General features: G+C 48.3%; 1 protein-coding gene across 2 annotated transcripts in view; it reads left to right on the top strand.

Moving 5' to 3' along the window:
* The first annotated feature begins 7,206 nt into the window (after positions 1-7,206).
* JAKMIP1 (janus kinase and microtubule interacting protein 1) overlaps positions 7,207-18,775 on the top strand; it is a 3,487,328-nt gene continuing 3,475,759 nt past the window's right edge. The window contains exon 1 of one of the 2 annotated variants that reach the window (XM_069631978.1): positions 7,207-7,512. The gene's annotated coding sequence lies outside the window, so the exon portion shown is untranslated. The remainder of the gene's footprint in view (positions 7,513-18,775) is intronic. The other variant, XM_069631979.1, reaches the window with a different exon arrangement.

The following is an 18,775-nucleotide window of genomic DNA, read 5'->3' as shown; positions in this document are numbered from 1 at the left end:
TGCACTGCGCCAGGCAACTCTGAAGTCACGGGGTTCCCTACTATCAAAGTTGGGTCCTCCGTGGATATTAGCCCCTCTCCCACAGGAGTAGGCCACTCGGTAGTCTTTGGAACTGGACTAGTGGCTACCGGCTACGCTGGTCCTTCTAACAAGCCCTCTGGAAGCACTCCAGGCCCTAAGGCTTTCAGAGCGTTCAATCTGGCGTTCTCTTTGACCCTCAATGGTGTAGCCGCTGCGACTATTTCGGAATCAGGAAGATCATTACCTAACAGACATGGGACAGGTATGGAGTCTTTCACCACTACACGGCGCTGGGTCATTACACCTCGCCAGCTGAACTCTATTATCGCCAATGGGCACTTACTCTTACCATCAAATCCACTCACGCACAATTCAAGCCCATCAATATACTGGCCTGGCTGTACCCACTGCCAGGTGATAGAGATGATGCTAGCCGCATTGTCTCGTACTGCAGGAGTTTTGTGTCCATTGATGTACACATGCTCTAGATAATGTTGAGTATTATTGGGAAGTGGGGTCTCTTCTGGCGATCCGGTATCGTTCCCACTCAGTGTAACCAATCCACATTCGGCCACTCCCTGTCCTAGTGGGAAATCCTCCTCTGAGAGGCCCACACTAATGATGGCCTCTTCCATGAGTCCAACATTCACTATGGCTTGCTTGGGTAAGCCCTTACAAGAAGGATCCCCTTTCCTATGGCCCAGCTCCTTACACACTAGAGTTTGGGGGTTTCCCTTTGCTCTTTTGGGAACCTGACTTTGAAGAGGATTGGGTTGGACCTTTGTCCTTCCCATCCCCGTTTACTTTTTGTCTGCAGATTTCTCTTCCGGTTTGGGTGTGCTCGCCCGAGCCTTTTTCTGGACTTGAGTACTCACAAACCTGTCCGCAGCCTTTGCAAGCTCGCTAGGATCTGTGATAGTCTTGTCCACTAGATGCTGGTGTAGGTCAACCTGACAATTTTTCATCACATGCTCACGCGCAATCAAATTGTACATCCCCTTAAATGTGTCAACTTTGTTACCAGTCACCCACCCGCTTAGATACTTCAACGACAAGAGTGTGAACGCTTCAAATGTCTGCCCACTTCTCTTTTCGAGCTCTCTGAAGCTCTTTAGATAGTGTTCTGGGGTTTTACAGAACTTCCTCTGAAGGCCTGCCTTCATGCTGTCATAAACAGGCCTTTCCTAAGGAGTTAACTGAAGAATTGCATCAGTCCCTGGTGTCGGTAAGCGACTCATCAGGGCTGCACCCCACAGTACCTCATCCACCTCCTGCTGCTGGAATGCCAGCTCGAGCGCTTCAAACCAGTCTAAAATATCCTTCCCACTTCATAAGGCTGTACAAAGTCTTTGGGGATGTGCCGTTGGGGCTTATCCCCAGCACTCTGGTTTGAGCCACTACTGCTGCCTTCGCTAGAGGCGGATCTGTTGACCTCTTTCTCCTCTTCAAGGGCCAGCTTGCGCAGCTCTATGGCAGCCCTGTCCCGCTGAATGGTGACCTTGTCCCGCTGTTATTGTTCCTCTAGTGCTAGTTTCCTCTCCTCGAGCAGGAGCTTTCTGGCCGCTACCTCATTAACAGCCGGAACGATTACTGGGTCCCTTAGAGACTGTGCTGAGGCCTGGGACCCTCGGGATGCCGCACTAGCCCCTGTCCTCACTGACACTCGGGAGTGTTGAGAAACCACACTTGCCCCCCGGCAGGATGATTGGAGAGAAACACTGCTCATGCGGTCATCCTCGTCATTTACCCGCTCCGGAAGGTCTTGTCTGTTCGGATACACTGGCCCTAGCCCGTCCCATGGGGTCTTCTCACCAATCGCCCTTGCTTCTAACCAAGCTTGGAAGCTGGTCAGCAACTCAGGTTTATTAACCTTAGTGCTGTGGGGAAGTCCTTCTCTTGACATAAGACGCGCAGGACATTCTTGGTCATGCCTTTTATAGTCTCCATGTCAAGCTCCATGACTATTACAATTACCTAGCAGTGACTAAACGTTGCGTGGAACAGTACTTTTATCATTGGGTGACTAAGCTGTGCGCAAGGCTCCAACTGATCCGACCGCTATCCACCAATGTGATGAATCAACTTCTGGGGCACCAGTGGTCGAGGGATGAATATCGGTTTCTAAACCATCAATCAACCCCACACCTCTAGTACACCAGAAGGGATCCGAACAGATTGGAATACAAGTGAACTATAAGATCTCCTTGTCCAATTTTGGTGACGTGGACAGAATGGCAGACTTATCTCCGCAAGGTTGTGGATCGTTGGTTAGTTGCAACACAGCGAAAATACAATTATTACCCAATGATAAAAAGGGACTGTCCAGTCAAGGTTGTATAAAAATATCTACTTTATTACTTCAACAGACAGTTCTGCACACTACAATTACAACCCACACTGTAAAGGAACACAGAGGGCAGATAGTTTCACGAAGGAAAGGGATGCACTCTGGCTACTGACAGGAGGGTAGTTGGTAAAGTAATTAGTGTTATTGTTCAAGGTTATTTGGTTTCAACACCAAAGGGGTGAAGGGTTGTAACTGACTCCAAGGGCCTTCAGAGAAGGACTAGGGGGGCAGAACCACAATGCACCTGGTGCTGAAGAAGTTCTTGGTGCTCGACAGCGTTGAGGCCATTCCAGGGCTCTTCCATCCCGTGAGACAGAGTTAGTGGCGGGAGACAGCTTCGGGTGCCAGGCGGCAGACAGTTCGGCAAGCGATGATGGACGGACGTCTGCAGGCTGTCCTTCGAGGTGGCTCAGGGCCAAGAATCGTTGTCTCTGTGCTGGTTGGCGGTTCTGGTATGCTGGTCGAGGCGTCCCAGACGGCTCTGGCAACTGCGACGTGACAACATCAAGCAGTGCAGCCGGATGCGGTTCGAGGACTCGACTGTCTCGAAATTGTCCTTAAAAAGATGGACGCTGGATGATGCTTGTGTGGCACTCCTACTAGCTTCTTCTCAGGGCTCGTGTCATTTCAAGGCGGACGGCCCAAAGCTCAGGAGGCTGTTAGCAGGCAACTTCCTTGTCCTTTGTCCAGAGACTCTGCGGCACTTCCCACCTAGGAAGCTTGCTGTCAGAACCTAGCAGCGCACGCTGTGTGCTGGCTGGGTACCGGTTCTGGAGCTGCTGGACGGGTCTTGTTCCCTGCGAGATGTTTAGGGGAGGGATCTTACTTCCCTCTGGGAACACCTGGCCTTCCTTCACTGGCGGAAGATGTAAGGTAGACTGTACCTTCAGCTCAGGTCCAAATGAGTCCCTCTTCTTACTCCTTGCAAAAGTCTTCAGAGGATCTGATCAGTGAGGGGCTCAGCCCGCATTTAGAGCCAAATGGGGCCCAGGAATTGGTGTAAGCCAAGCCTATCTTAAGTGAGCCAATCCTGGGTCTCCACCAACAATCTTCAGTGATGCTTGAGGTCAGAATCACAGCGCTTGGCAACAGGCAGGGGAAGGATGACAACATATACTTCTCAGTCCCACCCATCTTCCTGTCTGCTGTACATCTAAGTGTCTCCCTAATTAACTGAGCCCTATGCGGCACAAAGGTAGGCCTCCTTTGAAGTAGGGGGGTTGCAGGCAGACTTTCGTCTCCTACAATTCACATACTTCCATCAGAGGATTCTTGTGGGGTGCAGCACGTCACAGGATCACCCTTACAACACTGTACCTACCTTATAAAGAGGGAGGTGTGCAACTTCCGAATTTAGAACGCTACTACCTGGCGGCGCAACTCAGTTTTGCTGCAAAATGGCTATCGGATGACGCTAGTCACCACTGCTACAGGAGCTGATGGTCCCTACCCATCTTAAGGAGGTAATGTGGCTACTGCAAGGTTGCCTGGGCTCTACACCCTTACTGGTCAACCTGGGCAGGATGGTGTGGCGTAGGACACTGAAACTATTGAAGATTGATTCTCCATACTCGCCGGAGGTCCTGGTAGTGGCAAATAAATGCAGGAGTAGGGACAAGTTAGTGGTGGCAGAGCAATGGGAGTGCTGGGGTGTCTCCACTTGGGGCAACATGTTTGATAACAGTAACTTTAAAGAACTAGATGCCATAACCGAGCAGACCGGGTTGCCCAGTGGGCAATTCTTGAGATATCTGAGAATAGCGGGGGTGGCTAAATAGAAATGGCCTGGGGGCCCTGAAGAACCAGAGGAGACTCTGTTGCTGTCTTTAATGTATTCTCTGGGGGATGGCTGGCTCCCGGTGTCCAGATTGTATGGTAATATAGCTAATAGACCCAACCCTCAAAGCTCAAAGTTGAAATCATACTGGGAGACAGATATCGGGGAGGATATCGGGGAGCAGAGTGGGAACGCATACTCAGTTACCCCAGGGAAGTGTCTAGGAACCCTTGCTTCAAACTGATCCAACTGAATGTACTGCACCGCACTTACATGACACCTAGCAAAGTGGTCAAGTTTAACAGAGGCAAACAGCCTACATGTCCCTGGTGTGGTGGGAACGGTGCTGATTTGATTAATATGTTTTGGAGCTGCACAAAAGCACAGGGCTTCTGGTCCCGAATCGAGCAAGCATGTAGAAAGGCTGGGGTTGCAAGATACTCCTGGAATCTGAAGGAGTGGTTGCTGCGGGCAAATCCGAGGAATAGGAAGTATAAACATGTTATTATGTTTATGGACATGGTGTGCACCCTCGCTAAAGAGTGTGTTGCTATGGCCTGGAAGTCAGCTGGTGGACCACAATATTCACGCTGGCACAAGGATTTTGAGACATGGGCTGAGTTGGAGACCTAGCTATGGTTTAGGTCAAAGCAGAACCTGGACACAACTCCAGGGGAAGCATTTGAGGCTTGGAAAACACTAATTTGGGACATGTTTCACCCCTTGGATGATAAACCACCATGAACACCCCACCACTGTTTTCTGTGTTATACTGTTTTACCGAACTAGCTGCTCTCCTTCCACCTCCCGGGAGCTCCAGGGCCCTTACACTAAATACAAACACAGGATCCGCCCCGGGCAAGTGTACCTGGCCCCTAGATGGTCCTCATACTCATGACCCAACCACAGTACTATTTAAGACTAAGACCTAGTTCACATGTGTGGAGAATTTGTTTTGTTGTTAAACTGTTATCTATTAAGTGTGTTGGCAGACGGCTCGGACTGTAAGTTAAATATGCTTGGTACTATTGCATAAAGAAATACCTGCCTGTACAAATGTTATTTCTAAATGCCAATAAACAAATTTGAAAATAAATAATTCACATACTTCCCTGCTCTGAAAGGAGGGGTTCCAGACAGGACATTCACTGCCCTTTCATACCAAGGAGGGGTGTTAGTACCAAGTTGACACATTGCATTAGAAAGAGGTGTTGGCGTCTGGTCTCCATTGTCACTTCCTGCACCCAGGCCTTCTCTGAGGCCTGCTAATTAACATTTTTCAGTATTCACCGCCACCAGCAAGGTTTGACAATGGAGATGCAAATCCATGGTGCTTTGAAATTCTAATCAGGCTGCCCACGGCAAAAGGCTTTTGATGTACCCGCGGCTGTCAGGTGTCAGTTACACATGACGGGAGGGCGGTGCTGGTAAGCTTTGTCCTCCCAGAGTACATGACTATTTTAATGCTGTGCAGTGAGCGTGGAAAATTTGTGCGGGAATGGCCCCACATATTTTCAGAGGTTGATCTCCCATCATTCATTCTTTTAAATAAATTTAAAAAAGCCCAGGCGAGCGCACTCTTCCCGTGCGGATGGTCGAATCCCTCACACCTGGCAATAATGCACACAAGTATCTTCTAATTTAAACTCTTAGAACCTCCTTCACATGGACTGCGGTCACCAAGGGTGTTCCAACCTAAAAGCACATTGAGGCCAAATGGGGAAAGGGCACTATATAAATAATGAATACAATACAATACTGGGTACCCACCAACAATCTCCTGTATGCAAGAGGTCATAACCAGAGTGCTTTGCAAAAGAAAAGGTAAAAGGATGAAAACATGTAATAGTAAGTCCCACCCATCTTCCTGTCTGTTGTGGATCAAAGGGTCTCTCTGGTTAATTGAGCTCTCTGTGGTTCCTGATTAAAGCGGCAGGTTTCCCTTGAAGCTGCAGCGAGACCAGACTTTCGGCTGCCGCAAAACCACATACTCATACCTTCTGAATGGGGTCCCCTTATGGGGATGACTACTGTAAACAGCTGTCCCAGATGTGACAGGTGCTGGCTTCAGGTTGCCTGTGTATATCAAAAGTTTTACTTTCCTTTGTTAGCCCTTACGACCAGGCCCCCCGTGGGCCTGTTTGAATTAACTCTGATTAGTATGCGAAGCTGCCACCAGCAAAGCTAACAAAGGATAGGGTGAATCCATGGAGCCTTTGTTAGTTAATTAGCCTGGCCATGGCAGAAGGAAGGTTTTGCCTTACCCCTTCTGAGATGCCTTTATGTACTCTTGGCTGTCATATTGCAACTAAATATGAGAGGGGGGACAGAGCCTGTAGGCTGTGTACACCCAGCGTACACAGGTCTATGTGTATGTTGTGCAGTGAGCATAGGAAAATGTGTGCGGATTAGCCCCACACAATTTCCGGAGGTTGATCTACCATCTTTCAATTCCATTTAAAATTTCAAAAAAGCACAGGTGAGCGCACACCCACCACCGTGCAGATAGTCGAATTCCTCACAATTATAATTACAACTCTACTAAACGCAGCCAGCATAACCTGGCACAATTAATTAAATGCGGCATTGCACACCGGACGGGTGTCTGCAATGGATATCATTTGTGACAATAAAGTAGCATTTCCAAATACAACAAACACATGACTTTTCTTTAGCACATGTGGGGTATTGATGCATGAATGCACATGTCTACACTTTCTCATGCATGGGACTAGGAAACTTGAGAGCGCTGCAAGAACGAGCCAGATACAGAAAAAAGAAATGGACTTGAAGGGGACGAGCTCCTTCCCACCCAGGTCTACATTTGCAGAGGTGTATATAGTTCCTGACGTGCAATAAAGTTAGTTTCATCTGTTCGCATTTCTGATATTCTTTCTAAGGGTAAAAATCCATGCATGCTCGTAAGAACGAAAGGGTACGCAACCCCGGATATATAGCTTTCAAAGGATGCATGTTGTGCTATAAATCTGACACCAACGCCCCGAGGCGGCAGTTCAGCCACCCACACAGCCTCCAGAGCGAAGGAAGACGCCCGGGTCTGTCAGGTGCAGCGCGCCTCCTCACGTTACGACAGAGCAGAGAAGAGCGACGCGCGCTCCGCCCATTGTCTCTGCGCTCTGCGGCCGCTGTGAGCAGAGCGCTGAGGCGGTGCCCGGCCCGGCGCTCATCCCCAGGTGCCTCGGCCGCGCGCCGCTAATGCCTGCTCCCTGCAGCCGGTGCGCGCCGCCTCCCGCAGCAGCAGCAGCGTCCACTGGAGGAGCCCCGGCAGGCGGGCAACTTCATTCATAAGCAGCCAGCACCGTTTAAAGAATCATTTGGACTTAGCGGACCCACCCTGCCATTGCAAGTACGTGCATTTTTGTATTTTTGATTCTTAAAATATGAATTTTGTGAAGTTGGTTGAATAAAGTGTGCATTGATCATGCCGTGGTGGGTGGGTGCATTTCTGTCAGGGGCGCGACACTTGGCGCATGTGTATGCCACTTGTGCAGGGTGCAGTGCGCTGCCCTGCAGCAGCTTGCTTCGGGCTGCACACAGACACCGTACACCGTATCCGGCTCCTTTCCTGTCTGCGGTCTGCATCTCTGTCGCTCCCCTTTGCATTGAGCGAAGCTGTCAGGGCTGCAGGGTCTCACTGCTGCTGGTACTGGTGGGGTCGCCCCAGGGGTGGCAGCGATTGCAAGATGATCCCTCTCACGCCTGCTCCCTGATATGCTGTTTCTCCGAGCATCTAATTCCTCGGGAAAAGGACCCACCCATGTGCACTTCGGTGCACTGCTGCGGTACACGGCTCCCCGGTCTGGCCAGCACCCGAATATGCTTCTTGTCAGTGCTGTGCACTGAACCCAATTCAGCTCTCGCCTTCTGGAGAGATTGGCAGGGCGTGTAACACATGGCTGCCGCTGCCTTTGCAGCCTACATTAAGGATGCTTGGAAGGAGGCTGCTCACACCGACTGCTACCGCCTAATGGGGCCTAATTGGGCAGGCCCCGGGGATCAGAACTGGGGAGACGCATGCACACTCTCGGGGAATAGGACCGGCCCGCCTTTTCCACTACAGCAGATGCTTTCATACACACCCACCCACCCACCCACAGGACTCGTGGGATTTAATTAACGCTGCATAATCTATTTTTCATGCACTCTTATTGCGGGGCTTCGATTCTTCAGTCTGCCCGTTTCCTTTCCAAAACCAGTTGTCTGTCAAAACCTGATCCCTGTGCCTCGTGGTCTTCCCGGTTATGGCTTCTAGGCACGTGCCCGCGCCCCCGTCAGCCAGCTTCTATCGCCCACTCTAGACTCCGCGTGGAGGTCTTGCCATGCGATTAGAGGGAGAGGGCAGATGCAGGCCGACATGCCCATTAAGCCTGCACTGTTGCCCTAGCTTTTATTTACTCGCGCCTGCCTCTACTAATTCTCCAGCTCTGTCTTTGCATGCATCCAAGACTGCGCGTCAATTGTTGCGGGTCCCTGGGTGCTTCCGTGTGCATGTTCTGGTCATACCTTAGCATGGCCCATTTACAGGCAACGTACACACACATGCGTCTGGCTGGTCATGGTAGCGCAGGTTTAAGTTCCGCATTGCCACATCCCTGCACACGTATGTTTCAATTTCCATGAGCTCCCATTGCATATAACTCGACCCCAGGACACATTCGGGCTGAAGTGAAATGCTTACATTTCATAAACATACACATGGATGTATACACTCATTCTCAGTGATGGAACATTTAGAAGAATCATAACATGTAAAGACCAGACCATATATACAGTAGAACCGTACCAGAATAGAGTGTGCCAGAACACACCTGAAGTAGAGCTATCTCTTCGACAGGAGTGAGAACAGTGCCAGAATAAACCTAGAACAGAGCTAGAACCACACACGAACAGAGCAGTATCAGGATGGTCCGCAGATATCTAAGGCAGGGGTACGAAGGGAGGTAACAGAACGTAGTCAGAATAGGACCAGAACACACCTAGAACAGAGCTAGAACCACACACGAACAGAGCAGTGTCAGGATGGACCGTAGATATCTTAGGCAGGGGTAGGAAGGGGGGTAACAGAACGAAGACAGAATAGGACCAAACACACCTAGAACAGAGCTAGAACCACACACGAACAGAGCAGTGTCAGGATGGACTGCAGATATCTAAGGCAGGGGTACGAAGGGAGGTAACAGAACGTAGTCAGAATAGGACCAGAACCCACCTAGAACAGAGCTAGAACCAGGCACGAACAGAACAGTATCAGGATAGAGCCTCATATCTTAGGCAGGGCTAGGAAGGGAGGTAACAGAAAGTAGACAGAATAGGACCAGAACACACCTAGAACAGAGCTAGAACCACATACGAACAGAGCAGTATCATGATGGACCGCAGATATCTTAGGCAGGGGTACAAAGGAAGGTAACAGAACGTAGACCGAATAGGACCAGAACAGAGCTAGAACCAGACACGAACAGAGCAGTGTCAGGATGGATCGCAGATCTCTTAGGCAGGGGTACGAAGGAAGGTAACAGAACGTAGACAGAATAGGACCAGAACACAACTATAACAGAGCTAGAACCAGGCACGAACAGAGCAGTATCAGGATAGAGCTACATATCTTTCAGACAGGAGTAAAACGGCAACCGAGCTGCAAATAGCACTAGAACCAACCACGAACAGATCACTAGCAGGCTAGAACAACCTGTCCTGAACTAGCACTAACCATGAACATTGGTAGAAACAGAAATATACAGAACACTAGAAGGCTAGAACAACCTTCTTCTGAAATGCAACCAACTATGAACAGCGGTAGAACCAGACATGAACAGAACACTACCATACTAGAACAACCTTGAACAGTGATAGAACCAGACATAATAAGAACACTAGCAGGCGCGAACAACATTTCCTGAACTAGCACCAATCATGAACACCTGTAGAAGCATACATGAACAGCTCACTAGCATGCTAGAACAACCTTTCCTTGAACTAGAACCAACCATGAATATTAGTAGAACCAGACATGAACAGATCATTAGCAGACTAGAACAACCTTTCCCTGAACTAGAACCAACCATGAATATTAGTAGAACCAGACAAGAACAGATCACTAGCATGCTAGAACAACCTTTCACTGAACTAGAACCAACCATGAACATTGGCAGAAGGAGACATGAACAGATCACTAGCAGGCTAGAACAACCTTTCACTGAACTAGAACCAACCATGAACAATGGGAGACCCAGACATGAACAGGTCACTAGCATGCTAGAACAACCTCTCCTGAACTAGCACCAACCATGAACATTGGTAGAGCCAGACATGAACAGATCACTAGCAGGCTAGAACAACCTTTCACTGAACTAGAACCAACCATGAACAGTGGTAGATTCAGGCATGAACAGATCACTAGCATGCTAGAACAACCTTTCCTGAACTAGCACCAACCATGAACATTGGTAGAGCAGACATGAACAGATCACTAGCAGGCTAAAACAACCTTTCACTGAACTAGAACCAACCATGAACAGTGGTAGACCCAGACATGAGCAGATCACTGGAAGGCTAGAACAACCTTTCTCTGAACTAGAACCAACCGTGAACAGTGGTAGAACCAGACATGAGCAGAACACTTATCAGGATAGAACAACCTTTCTCTGAACTAGCACCAACCATGGAAAGTGGTGGAACCAGACATGAACAGATAGGTCTGGAATAGTTACGGGGCTACCCTAATGTCAGTACTGTCGATACCTGGGGCAGGCTTCCCTTTTGGTTGTAGCCCCTGAGCTTTTATCCGGGGATGAAACCAAAAGACCCCGGGCTATAGCCCCCTGAGCACCTCCCTAGCAAACGCCTCTGACTAGCAGGCTAGAACAACCTTCCCCTGAGGACTGGGTTAAACGGCAACATGTCTAGGACAGCCCGAGAACAAACCAAGCACTGAACTAGAACCAGAACGTGTGCAGGGCTGTACTAGGACAAAACTACAGATATTGGCATCCGGGTAAAAAGGGGAACTGTGGGAGACTCGAAAAAACCTAAACACAATTAGAACAGCATTAGAACCACGCCATACTATGAACAGTGTTTTGTGTGTAACTTATTAGGGCCAGAATTAGATTCCAACCAGAAGTGTAACAGAAGCATGACTGTTTCCATATTCCCCAGCCTTAGTCACCCAATCTCTGCATACTTTTTCTGTGCAGGCTTTTCGGATCATTTCCATAGTCTCTTATGCCTTTCCAGTCACCTTGATTTTTTTCACTACAATGTGTCCGCTATTGGACATATTTCTTTGTGCTTTTGCTGGGATCTGTCATGTTGCTATTTACCCGCGGGCCCTTTTTTGGGGAATCTGACGCCAAGATTATAATCACGTGGGCGCGAACAGTGTTTCCATAGGCTCACTGGACCAGAGGCGTAACACAAAATGTGGGTGCCCTCCTGCGAGCCATGCGAACTCAGCAAAAAATCACGGGTCGCACCACACTCTGGGCCGGCCTAGATTATCACGCTTGCGCAATACGCACGAATGTGCTGTTGAAGGGGTATGTCACACAATGCACTAGGAGAAAGATATAAATACGTGTTTTAATGCAATATACAGCACACTCTAAGAGAAATTGGCTAAAAAACCAGAGTGTTTGCAATGGTTTTGTAAGGTAACACCAATCCAATACATGCAAGTCACCAACAGTGCACAGGAATATTAATGCTTTGCTATTAAAAATGCCATAACATGTCAAACTGGCTGCACAATGTAGACCAGTGTAATAACATTACAGTAAAGAATGCCAGGCCACATTTAGACATACCTAGACTGGTTGCACCAAAATGCCAGTCGAAGCAATAACACTCATCAAGAAGAGAACACACATTCAAGCCTGCGTCTCTGTGGCCTCTAACAACATGGCCAAACTCTTTAAAATCTGTAAGTAACTAGTAAGCAGTCTTTACCTCTTATGTTCACTCCCAGACCCTCTGTATGGCTCTGTTCTCTCACTTCTCTGCTAAAACTCAGGACATCCAGTCCCCCATCTCCTCTCCCTCTCTTGGCCCCCCCATTGGCCAGCTCTTCTTCTCTTCCTCCTTTCTCCTCTTTCTCTCTGACAATACCTGATGAGGTTTCTAGACAAGCCCGATCTATGAAAGTGTTGTCCAAACAGGTACTCCCCTGCTCCTCTAGAACCATCAAGGATCATATTGACACCCTCGTTCCAGCCTTGGCTGATTTCTGTAATCACTCATTCACCCCTGCCATGTTCCCCTCTCCCCTTAAGCACGCCCTTGTGCACCCACTCCTCAAGAAGCCGTCTGCCTTTCCTGCCTGCCTGGCAAACTATCGCCCAATATCCATAACCCCTTTCCTGGGCAAACTGTTGGAAAAAACTGGCTATCTTCCAGCTTACTCTCCACACTGAGGGCCTCATTACGTTGCTGGCGGTAGCCGTGCCCTTAGTAAATTACCGGGTATTGCCGATCTTGGCGGACCCAGTGATTACCCATTCCATGGTCCCGGTAAAAATGTATCCCCATTCCCATTGAGCCCATAGGGCTCAATGGGAATGGGGAGGGAGCTAACAACGGGTCCGTTAATAACGGGTCCGTTAATAACGGGCCCGTTGTTAGCTCCCTGGTCCCCTCGCGGGACTCGGAAAGTACGTCTGGTCTGACCAGATGTCCTTTCCAGGTCCCGCGAGGGTACCTCGTAATAGGGCGGAGTGGGTTCCACGGCACCGGCACCATTACTGGTGCCGTTAAACCCATTATGCCTGCCTCGTAATGAGGCCCTGAATCTTTTGGTTGTCTCCATGACCATCAGTCTGGCTTCAGAGCTGCCAGAGGCATGGAAACTGTTCTCCTGAAGATCTGCTCTCTAACCTTGATTACAGCATTCCTTCTTTCCTCATCCTCCTTGATATTTCCTCTGCTTTCGACACAGTCAACCACGCCATCCTGATTAATCGACTCCATGAGAACCTGGGGATCACGGATCAGGCCTTTGAGTGGCTGACCTCCTTCCTATTGAACTGCCCCTCCCAGGTGCAACTTGGTCCCTTTCTCTCCGCCACATCTCTTTCTATACCTGTGGCGTTCCCCAGGGCTCCATCCTCTCACCCTGGTTTTTCAACCTCTTTTTGGCTCCTATGGCCCACCTGCTCTCTACCTTCTCCTCTTATGCAGATGACACTCAGCTTTACTTCAGGCTCCATTCAGACTCCTCTCCTCTCTCTCTCATTCCTGACTGTCTATCCGCTATTCAGGATTGGTGCGCATCCACCGATCTCTCCCTTAACACCAGATGGAGAATGGAGATCCTTCTCATCGGGACCCCTGCCCCTGCTTTCCCTCTCGTATTCTCTGCGCCCACCTTGGGCCCTCTTCCTTCGCCTTCCTGCAAGGCAAAAAACTTGGTTGTCATCTTTAACTCCACTCTCTTTTTCTCGCCTCACATCTCGGACATTGCCAAGAAGTCCCACTACCAGCTACTCCTCAAAGGGACTCTTCCCTTTCTCACTTTCCCCCAGAAGCTCACTGTCTCCAGAGCCCCGGTTCTCTCTAGGCTGGACTACTGCAGCAGCCTCTTTCTCAACCTGCCTTCCTCTACTCTCTGCCCTCTGCAAATAATCCAGAACAGGACTGCGAGACTTATCCTTGGCCTCAAGCCCAGGGATCATATCTCTCCAGCCCTGAATTCTCTCCACTGGCTCCTGGTTGCTGCAAGGATCAAGTTCAAGACCCTTTGCATTGTCCACAAAGCTTTCTGGGCCTGGGCCCACATTACATCCATCACTCTCACCCAAAATACCTTCCTTCTTAAGCCCTTTGCTCAGCTACCTCCAACTCTCTAAGGGTTAGACACTTCCCCAGGCAGAGAGTGTCGGGGGAGGGGAGGGGTAATTCTCTCTCCTATGCAGGTGCTTCCCTTTGGAAAAGCCTCCCTACCCCTCTCAAACTTGAGCCGGACCACCTGAAGATCCGGAAGCAGCTCAAAACTTTCCTCTTCTACTCTGCTTTCTCTCTCACCCTGCGCTCCTGGCCTACCTGACCTGCCTGTCTGCTGTACCGACTGGTTGCTTGGCTACCCTCAGAGTCTCACTATGTCCAGACTCTTTCTTGATCAGTCACCCCTGCACTGCCTCTGGGCCTACCACACACTCAGGAGTTGTAACTGTAACCCTACAGTCCCTTGTTCTCCTTGCACTACCCAGAGCTGCACTGACCTGGCTGCACTTACTCAGAATTGCTGCCCTGTTTTCCCCTCCCCTCTCCCTTGCACTTCCCCGCTCCCTTTCCCCTTGCACTTCTCATTCTCGCACCTGCACGACCTGACTGACACAAGGCCTAGTAAGATTGTTTGTCTTGTCCTCCCTCTATCTTCCCTCCCACGTCTTGTCGCACCTAGACACACTTGTGTACATGCGCATTATAAATGACTTATATCATATTTTATCACAGATGCCCAGAAAAAAATACAATGCCCCAGTAAGAAACGACAAATCTGGCTGCACCCAAATGCCAGTCGAGCCATGTAATTACATTCAGCAGGACTGCTTTACCAGAAATGCCCAGTTATTTTAAAAAAGTCATACCAAATTGAGGAATGACTAGACTGGCTGCACCAAAATGCCTCTCTAGCCACTAATACCACATATCATGCCTGCTTAGACTGGACATGGACAACCATTATGATTTGTCACACAATCCTGCCCCCCCACAAACATCCCCTCTTCCCCCCACCCCTTCCACCACTGTCCAAAATCAGCTCCTTGTCCCAGAATTACCTCCACGTCTCTCTTCCTTGTCCCAGATCTTACATATGAGGCTCTTTCACTCATAGGTAAGTACTGGGATTAGGAAGAGTGGGACTAGGAATAATGATGATTACAGGTAGCTAAGTGAGGCATTACCTCCATGTACCTCTACCTCATCCCAGTACTTATGTATGAGGCAAAGTGCTTCATACACAAGTAGTGGGACGAGAAAGAATAGGGCTAGGAGTAATAAAGATTACCAATAAGTAATCAAAGCATTAAACACAAGTAGTGGTACAACACCATTGAGTTGACTGGGATTCATCACTCCTCCTCCCCGAAATGTTGGTCTATGTTGACTCGACCTGGATGACCTTCAGAGCAGGTGCTGGACAGAACAGGACAAAGATGTTAAAAAGCACATGGGTTTTGCTGTTAACAAGAACCTAGCAATTACTAAAATAAAGCATTTCACTGTTAGTCCCTGCATTCAAATGCCAGATTTTTTAGCCAATTGAAATCGTGATGTGGGTTTAGTACTTGCATGCCAGGGGAGTGATTGGAAGGGTAGAGAGGGAACAGGAGACCACTCCATTCTCGCAGCAGTCCACAAGTGGGAGCTTTAAACCTTACAGGAGAGAGTTAACTGCTTCTAACATTGAAGCTGCGCTAGAATTGTCTCATTAAGATGCATAAAGAAATTGGATGCCCCTGCACAAATAAGTTTGCCCCTCCCCCACCACCCGTTAAGTTAGCGCCTCTCCCAACATTTGAAGGGTTGGCCCCCCCGAAATGTAGGTTTTGTTACACCTCTGAACACAAGCACACACACCATTCACCATATCCACACATGCACACCCAGCCAGCCATACATTTTAGTTTGCACTCTTTCACCATACAGGCACACACACCCAGGCACCCACTCATACATTTAAGTGTGCACCCTTTCACCATACACTCACACACGCAACCGTCATGGGGTTAAAGGGAGCCCGATTACTTCAAAAAGAAATTGTTTCTTTTTGAAGTCACGTTGACTTCATAAAGAAATGATTTCCTTTAAGGACTGAACCATAAAGGAAATAATTTCTTTATGAATGCAGATTGACTTCAAAAAGATAATGGGGGTCATTATGACCCTGGCGGTAGCCGTGCTGGTAAATACTGCCGCCGGGGTCATGAATTTTCCGGTGCCCATGAATGGCCAATTACCAGTGCATTACAGCCCCGGTGGACTGAGTAATTGCACATTCCCGGGCGCCGGAAAATATTACTCTCCCATTTGAGTCCCATTGGACCCAATGGGAAGGGGGAGGACAGATTCATTGGTACCATTCGAGATTCACTGGCATCTGTCGAGTTCTGCGCGCCGGTGCTGTTCCGCTTGCCAGGTCAGACCTGGGGGGCTGAAAGGCACCCACTTACAGAACTCGTAGTTTGCCGGTCCGGAAACAACGGTACTGGCAAGCTTACTGGTACTGTTGTTTCCGGACCGGCAAACTCATAATGAGGGCCATTGTTTCTTTTTGAAGTCATAGGGCTTCCCCAACCCATGACATGGAGGCTTCCAGCCTAGGGTCTTCCATTGCATGGGGGCCGGGGGATCCCTCGGACTTCAAAAAGAAAGTTTCTTTTTGTAGTCACTCTTCCTTCATAAAGACATTATTTCTGTTACAGAAATCATGTCTTTATGAATGCAAAGTGAAATCAAAAAGATTTTTTTTTTTGTTGAAAAAAATATATTTTACATTTTTTTTCTCCAAGTGTGGCCCCCTCCCAGGACATGTGCTGGTGGACCCCCCACACAGCGGGGGCCCACCTAAAGCCAGTGCACTGAAGCCTCATACTTGTGCTATTGGCCTCTACTGGATACAGCCGCAGGACAGGCCTTCAGCAGGAAGGCAGAACCCGCCCTTCTGTGCAAACACCCGCTCTGTTTCCACATAGATCTGAGGGCAGTCAACACACGAAAGGCTTTGTTCGAAATCAGATCCACGACCGGGCGCCCACATTTGCTCTGTCTATGTATTTGTTTTATAAACCAAATCTCATCCACACGGTATCAGCAATGTGGACAATTCATTTTCTTATGGAATTGTCCCAGCGACGTTTCTTTGCATATTTATCTCTCATCCACCTGATGCTGCTGATTTATGTATTTTATTTATTGTGCATTTGTAAGGCGCTTATACCTCAACGTCCTGAAGAAGTCTTTTTAAAAAAAACGTGTAACCTTTTCATTTGACTTCACCAAATAACAAACACAGTCACCAAAACAGGTGGGTAGCGAAACAACAGCAGCTATGTTTCCTGTACAAAAATTATAATCCTCTTATCCCCACAACAGACTACAACTCCAGTGGCCCCCCTACTCCAGGCCACAGGGAGGAGTTAAAGGAGGTGAAATACACTGCACAGTGGGAGAGAAAGATACAAATAACTTAACTATCCATGGGTTCAGTCAGTTGATTCAGAGAGAAGGTGTCTGCAGCCAGCAGGTGGGTATTTATATATATATATATATATATATATGTATATGTATATATATATATATATATATATATTCTACCAGCCCTAGTCCAACTAAGGAAAAACGTCCACTTGGCCAAAGTCAAAAACCTAAAGCCTCCCCCACCTCCTCCTCACTAGCAATGTATAGCTGCAAATTATCAGGTAGATACTCTGAAATCAGCAAGCCTAGGTCGGCAGCATCCGAGAGAGATATTAAATCCCCCGCCTTTCAGTCCTCGTATGTGGGGAGAGTCCACTCTCTCTGTCCCATGTTCAGATTGTGCCTTCTATAGAAGAGCCCCCGCCTCCTCTGGAAGCAGCTATACTGTACTGGGAAAAAGTTGGGGTGGGGGTAATGTCTGCTGAGGCCCGGCTTTCGTGCTCTGTGGTGCATTTGCCAGTGTCATGCCCAAAGCCAACAATATACTGAAAACCATCCAGAGTACAGTAGGCGGCAAAGATCTCCTTGGCTCCAGTCCTTTTTTAATGCAGCGATGACTATAATCTCAGCAGATTCTTTTTTTCCAAAGGATTTTCAGAAGATCCTATCTTCAAAAAGATTTTCAGAAGATCCTTTAGTTGAGTGACTTTACATAATCATCTGGAAAACGGCTCTCTTTATTGTGATACTTAAATTCTATCCTAATTTTTTTACAGGCTAGCAATATTTTCTGATACTTTGAGGTCATGTTTTGTGTGATTTAAATTTGTGTTAATGGATGCAATGTCCGAATAACATTTGTATTATTATTGACTGATATTCCCAGGTAAATATTAGAGATGCTGGATTTGCATTTTAACGTTTTAGAAACCTATGAAACTGCAGGGGCCAGAAGAGGCTTACCGCTTACATACAGAACCAATCGTTTTTCTTGCGATAATGTTATTTGACCGCTTTATTATTTAACTTTTCAATGTATTTGTTTTTGGTTATTTATATAGCGCCATTTCCCCACTTGTGTGTCATCAATGTGCTTTTCCCTCGGTTGGAACGCCCTTGGGGACCATAGTCGATGTGGTTGGAAATTCTAGGGAGTTTAGCTTAGGAGATGCATGTGTGCATATTGCCGTTCTAAGACTTGGGTGGCTGGCAAAGCTCGACTAAGCAGCCCAAGAGAGGTCAGACACATGGGTGGGTGCTGTTGAGGGTTAGAGATAGGTTGCTATTGTTGAGAGTCTATGTGAGGCCAGCTATACCGGGTTCCTCTCGGGTGGTGGTCGCTGTATGCTAGTGGCAGAGATGTTGAAGTATGTCAGGTGTTTCAGTCTGGACGGCTATGTGTGAAACTAGACCGGGAGTGCTTTGCCATAGCCATATTCTATTGTGCATGGATGCTTGGCCGTGCCTGCAGC

The sequence above is a fragment of the Ambystoma mexicanum genome, chromosome 6q (genome assembly GCF_040938575.1).
Source record: "Ambystoma mexicanum isolate Mex_15411 chromosome 6q, UKY_AmexF1_1, whole genome shotgun sequence".
NCBI classification, from domain to species: domain Eukaryota; kingdom Metazoa; phylum Chordata; class Amphibia; order Caudata; family Ambystomatidae; genus Ambystoma; species Ambystoma mexicanum.
This window is presented reverse-complemented; position numbering and strand designations above follow the sequence as displayed.